Genomic DNA, 6,000 nt, shown 5'->3' on the forward strand with positions numbered 1-6,000 from the left:
CATGTCGGTGTCCTAAGCTGGTGTAAATAAATGCAAGTGCAATCTCATTTTACATTTTATTTTAGATTACGATTCGAAAATAAAGATGTTTTTTCAGTTGTTGTTTTTAATTTACCATGAAACAGTTGAAAGGTACATTTGATTAGAAAAAACACTACCGTAAGCCGTAACGGCCAAACCTTTTTGTATACTTCTTTATGAAATAAGAATAATTCAGATTATATAAACTTCATTTATTTTTAAATGTCTCTAGTCCTATTAAATCAATGCGACAGTTCCTAAAGAAAACAAAAGTTTTTGTCACTGTGTGACACGGGAAATGCGGGAAATCATCGGTTATTCTTTCATTTTGATATTAATAAATCAAGTTGTCTACTTTCGTTTTCACTTGTGATACTTTACATGAACGAAGAATATTCGACAACATTTTTATTTTGAATGAATAATACATGCATTCAAGGATTTTAGTTTGGAGGTAGAGCATAAAAATATATTAATAAATGAATAAATATAGCATACCATTACTCGGAGTCACTCTTTTTGGCTCGGAGATTCACCGAGTCCCTCGGACTTAATTGTCACTCGTTATTGACGCAGAGTCAATCTTTTGTGTACGAGAAATTTATAATCCAATCGGAGTCACGCTTTTTGAGATTACTTGATACTCGCAGAAATTTGCATATTCCTCTTTATCTGTACTGTATATGTGGATATATTACCTGTCACCCGAGCCGTTAGGCGAGGGTGATATTTTATCTTGGCAGATAATATATCCACATATATCACTCCAAAACCAAAATAATAATATTATTACACTTCCCCTGCCGAGTTTAGACGATTTTTTAAAAAATCATTGTTGTTTCAAATGAAACGTCAAAATAAGATTCCCTTTAGGGTACCCCTTCATCACAACATGACGTCACATAAATACATGAGGTATTTTTTCCCGTACCTAACGAATGTAAACAAGAGAAAAGGAGTAGTCTATTGAACGCACTTTTTTGTAATTAATGTCAAGCTTTCACAAGGTCATATTTGTTTTCAATACTGATGAGAATATGTATCATTACTTTACTTTGGTAAACATTTATCATTTGACAGTTAAAAAGTGCTTGTAAATCGGAATTTACACCGCGTTAAATCGAACCGTACGCGCATCACCTCAGGGCATGTTGTTTACAATGTGGGGTACCCAACAGGGAAATTAAGTGTGTATATTACCCGTCTGGCTCGGTAATATCAATTTCTTTCGGGTGATCAATAACCAATCAAAAAGGCGGAAAAAATCTGGAAGGGTAATAAAAGTGGTTACGCCGACGCTCGGGTGACTACAATCGCTCTACTTATTCTTATCAAATAGTCGAGCTAAAAAATAATATTTTTTAAGTTTTGTTTTGTTTGTTTGTCTGTTTGTTTCATTTTACACCTTTTCCCAACAGTATTTCAGTCATATAGGCGGGTAGTTTCCTAACCATCGTTCCTGGAGAGTTACACCAGTACAAGACTTACCTTCCTCCGCGCTAAACTACCACAGCATCTCCCGGTGATAGAACCCACGCCAGAGAGGTAACTGGATTAGAAGTCATCGACTCTAACCCCTCCACCACGGAGGCGGAACATTCTAAGTTCAAGGGGAGATAAATCTGAAAATATTAGTGCTAGAGTTGTGAACCTTGTCACATAAGATGTGGATGATGATAAGAAAACATACATTTGAAATATGAAGTTGATTCCTTAAATAATAAAGAAGTTACAGTAAAAAAAAAATAAAAAAATTCTAAGTTCAAGGGGAGATAAATCTGAAAATATTAGTTCAAGAGTTATAAACCTTGTCACATAAGATGTGGTTGATGATAAGGAAATATATTTGAAGTATGAAGTTGATCCTTCAAGTAATAAAGAAGTTACAGTAAAAATAATATTTTTTAAGGAAAATTCTAAGTTCAAGGGGAGATAAATCTGAAAATATTGGTGCTAGAGTAATGAACCTTGTCACATAACATGTGGTTGATGATAAGGAACATAGATTTGAATTAAGAAATGAAAAAGTTATAGTGAAAAATATTTTACTGCACCAAAACTTTAATCTGAAATCTGGACGTGGACGCTGGGGCGAGTAGGACAGCTCTCCATATACTTTGTATAGACGAGCTTAAAATGTTTCTGATGGTATGTATGAATTTACCAGTTTGTGAATTAATTTTTCAACAAAATTTAATGAGTTAGTGGTTCAACTTTTCTTTTGATTATTGCTAAGCTCAAGTATGAATGATGAATTGTTGAGCAGATTTACTTTTGTCAGCATAATACATAACACACAAAAGTGTGGTAATAAGTAAGTTGCAATGGTAACCAAAGCAATTAGTAGGAAAAAATAATTAAATTCATTTTTTTCCAGAACAACAAAGTTGAAGCTATTTTTTTTTTAAATAGGATAGAAGACTATGCCATATTTTTTAGCAACAGTACTTTTTATTGAATTTTAATATAATTTCCATTTACATAATATCTGCAATGACATGCCGTATGTCAGGGATTAATTGTCACTGAAATCAGGCGGCCATCCCAGAGGCTTCCTGATGAAGATAAATAGAAATTTGGAACTAATTTGCAGCAAGAACGATTCCAATTTTTGGAATTTATATATATAATATTTGTAAGTTAATTATTCAAACCCGTTGATGTAATAAATATTAAAAGTCCTTTCACCCATTTCCTTCAAGTATGTAGGTTGATGAGCTCTACCTGTAAGACATACTTGGAGGTTGAAGGTTAAGATGGAAAAGGTGAAGGACCGACAAGATGTGTTCATGAGATAGCATATGTTTGTTTGGAGGTGTGAGAAGTTGCAGAAATAAATCCACCCATTGAGATGTTTTACATCTCTGATGACATTTTTCCAAGAAAAATGACCGACATGGGGATTTGCTTTCATTAGAACATAACAGATTCTTGTTAGGAAGGGTTTTTAGAGGATACTGATATGGTCATATAGTAAAATTTTGTTTAACAAACACCCCTTAATGTGGAGAAAACTTTCTGCTTTTCAGTCAGGTATTTTGAAAAATAGACTCAACACTCATTTTATAGATGACAGAACTTTACTCTGTCAAAAACAATTTTTATATGTTAAGATATGGAATTTCAGGCATTTAAGAATAAAGAATGTATTATACATAACGTAATCTGTGAAGAAATATTATATGGTAGTTTTTGGTGTGTTGACTGGAAAAATAAGATCTTAAACAAAATTGAACAAATTTATAGTGTTGGTTTTCCCAATCACTTTTGTAGAATGACAAAGAGTCGTTAAAAGTCATTGATTTTGTAATCTTACATAAAGTACACAAGTGGAAACATGAAAGTTATAAAAAAAGATAAAAAACCCAGGTTATTCAAGTGTTGTGACTTGTTCAAACAACAATAATGTACATAATTATATTGCATCTTGATCAGTCATATGACCTAAACGGACTAGAACTCGATATAAATTCACAATCAAAGCATTATTTTTCACAGTATGCCCCAACTGTTTTCACTATCTTGACTTACTTAGTGAAGCATTTTGCATGTAGTAAAGAGTAATAAACTTCAAATTCAATGACATATTAGATGGAATGAAAAATGCTATGACTTTACCTTGTGTTTGGTAAACTACATGTTTTCTTGTCATATGCAGCCCTGACATTTTGTACATGTATAATAGAAAGATATGGAGAGATTTCTGGTTTGGTATTGTCTGCCCTTGTCGCATTATTCAATTTAATGTTAAGGCATAAAATTTTGTAGGCGTCCATTATGTTTTCTGTGGTCACAGATTTTTCCGTCTTCAAAGTCTGCAGCCGTCTCAAAATGGGTATGAGTGTAAGTGTATATTATGCAACTGCTGAAGCGTAAAATCATTAATTCTGGTGTCTTATCGAAGTTGCCTCCAGATGACATTATTTATCTTTGGCACTTGCAGATTTTCCACGTTCTTAGGTCTTTTATATTTTTCCCAGAGTTGCTGTAATTTATCACTTTTGTGTTTATCTCTCCTCCAACTGAGGGCTTTATTGATGATTGCTGCCAACTGTTCACTAATACTTCATCCAGTTTGTTCAGGGTCTTCAAAATACTGAACCAGATCTCAAAATGCATCTGGCTCCGAGCGATGGTCTATAGTCATGAAAATATCTAACTCATTGTCTGAAACACTTTTGCTTTCACTGGCATTTATATCTTCTCTCCCAGGGTGTGAGATATCTGACAGATAGCTTGTTGTTGTTTTGGCTTGTTTTGCTCATTGTACTTCATCAGTGTTGGTGTTTTTATGTTTAATATGATTCACTCTTTTGTAATAGTGGCAACTGTTCTGCCAGCGTTTTGATGGTTTTTGTTGCCTCCAAAAATTCACTAATTTGCCATTCCAGGGCCTCCACTACTCTGTCAGTTTTGTTGTCATTGCTCATTTGCGCATGTGCAGACGAAATTCCCACTGACGCCCTGGCCATCAGCCAAGTCCATTGTCTCTGAAATGAATCCACGCCATTCATTAGCAACCTCATTAGAATAATTGTATTTTAGCATAAAAATATGTTGATAGTGACATGCAAACTTTTTTAGTTCATTGAAGGCAATATATAACATTATGTACTCTGCCATTGACAATATTGTCATGCAATCCTAGGCATGAATACATTAGTGACCCAATTAACAAGAACCGGTTGAACAGGGTGATGCTCCCCGAGTCTGACCAAGTTTCATGACAGGTGAGTCAAAAATGTGACCACTAGAGTGTTAACAAGGTTTTTCCATATTTGGGTGATGTGACCTAGTTTTTGACTCCATGTGACCCATATCCACTTGACCTAGAAATCATCAAAACAAACTTTCAGACCAATTTCCAGGATATTTGGATCAAAACAGTAACCTAGTGTTAACAAGATTTTTCTATTTTTAGCTCCTGTTACCTAGTTTTTCATCCGAGATGACCCATGTTTGAACTCATCTGAGCAATTGCCAAGACAAGCATCCTGGCCAAGTTTGATGACAATTGAGTAAAAAATGTGACCACCAGAGTGTTAACTAGAACTATCGCTGAATGCGATTCATACCCCCACCAATGTCCTTGACAGAAGACGACTTTGAAAGGTGGTTAAGGGAATAACTTTACAAGGCACAAATACATAAAAAGAAATTATCTCTGGTGAAAAAAAGACTTATTGTACTGGTTATAGTATAAATATGTATTGTCAAATCGTGTTCAAAACAGTTACAAACAAGAATTTGTAACAGAGTTACCAACGTCCCCCGCTTTGGGGAAGTTTTATATGAAGCATAAAATCGTATTTCAAAAGACTGAGGTATGGATTTTAGGACTTTCAGTCCAAAATTATGATCTATGTTAGATCTGCCAATGCAACAATAAATTTATGAAAGAAATACTAGTAAAATGAAACACAGAATTTAAAATTCTATCATATTAACCTTTGACCTCTAAGTGTAATCTTGACCTTGGAGGTAGGGGTACAGGTGTTGTGCATGACATATCGTCTTATTAATATTACTATTTGTGCCAAGTATTTTCAAAATCCTTTGAACTATGTAGAAGTTATAGATGGGAATCAAAATAAACCATATAACAGACTCAGTGTTAACCATTGACCTCTAAGTGTGACCTTGACCTTGCCGGTAGGGGTGCAGGTGTTATACCTGACATATTGTCTTATTATTGTGACTATTAAAAAATTTTGTGCCTAGTTATTTCAAAATCCTGAAGATGTTCTAGATCAGACACAAAATATACCCTAAAACGGACTATGTTAACTTTGGACCTCTAAGAGTGACCTTGATCTTGAAGGTTGGGATGCAGGTGTTGCGCATGACACATTGTCTTATTATAGTGACTATTAATTTTGTGGCAAGTATTTACAAAATACTTTGATCTATGAAAAAAGTATGGACTGGACACAAAATATACTCTGTAAAAGACTATGTTAATCTTTGACCTCCAAGTGT

At 34.1% G+C, this 6,000-nt stretch overlaps 1 long non-coding RNA gene across 1 annotated transcript in view; it reads right to left on the reverse strand.

Annotated features, from left to right (window-relative positions):
* Positions 1–4,208, reverse strand: part of LOC132723943 (uncharacterized) — a 52,619-nt gene extending 48,411 nt beyond the window's left edge. The window contains exon 1 of the long non-coding RNA XR_009624816.1: positions 3,640–4,208. This is a non-coding gene — a long non-coding RNA (uncharacterized LOC132723943). The remainder of the gene's footprint in view (positions 1–3,639) is intronic.
* Between the last annotated feature and the right edge of the window lie 1,792 nt (positions 4,209–6,000).

Source organism: Ruditapes philippinarum, unplaced genomic scaffold (genome assembly GCF_026571515.1).
Source record: "Ruditapes philippinarum isolate M1 unplaced genomic scaffold, ASM2657151v2 ctg15754_1_1_1_1, whole genome shotgun sequence".
NCBI lineage: Eukaryota > Metazoa > Mollusca > Bivalvia > Venerida > Veneridae > Ruditapes > Ruditapes philippinarum.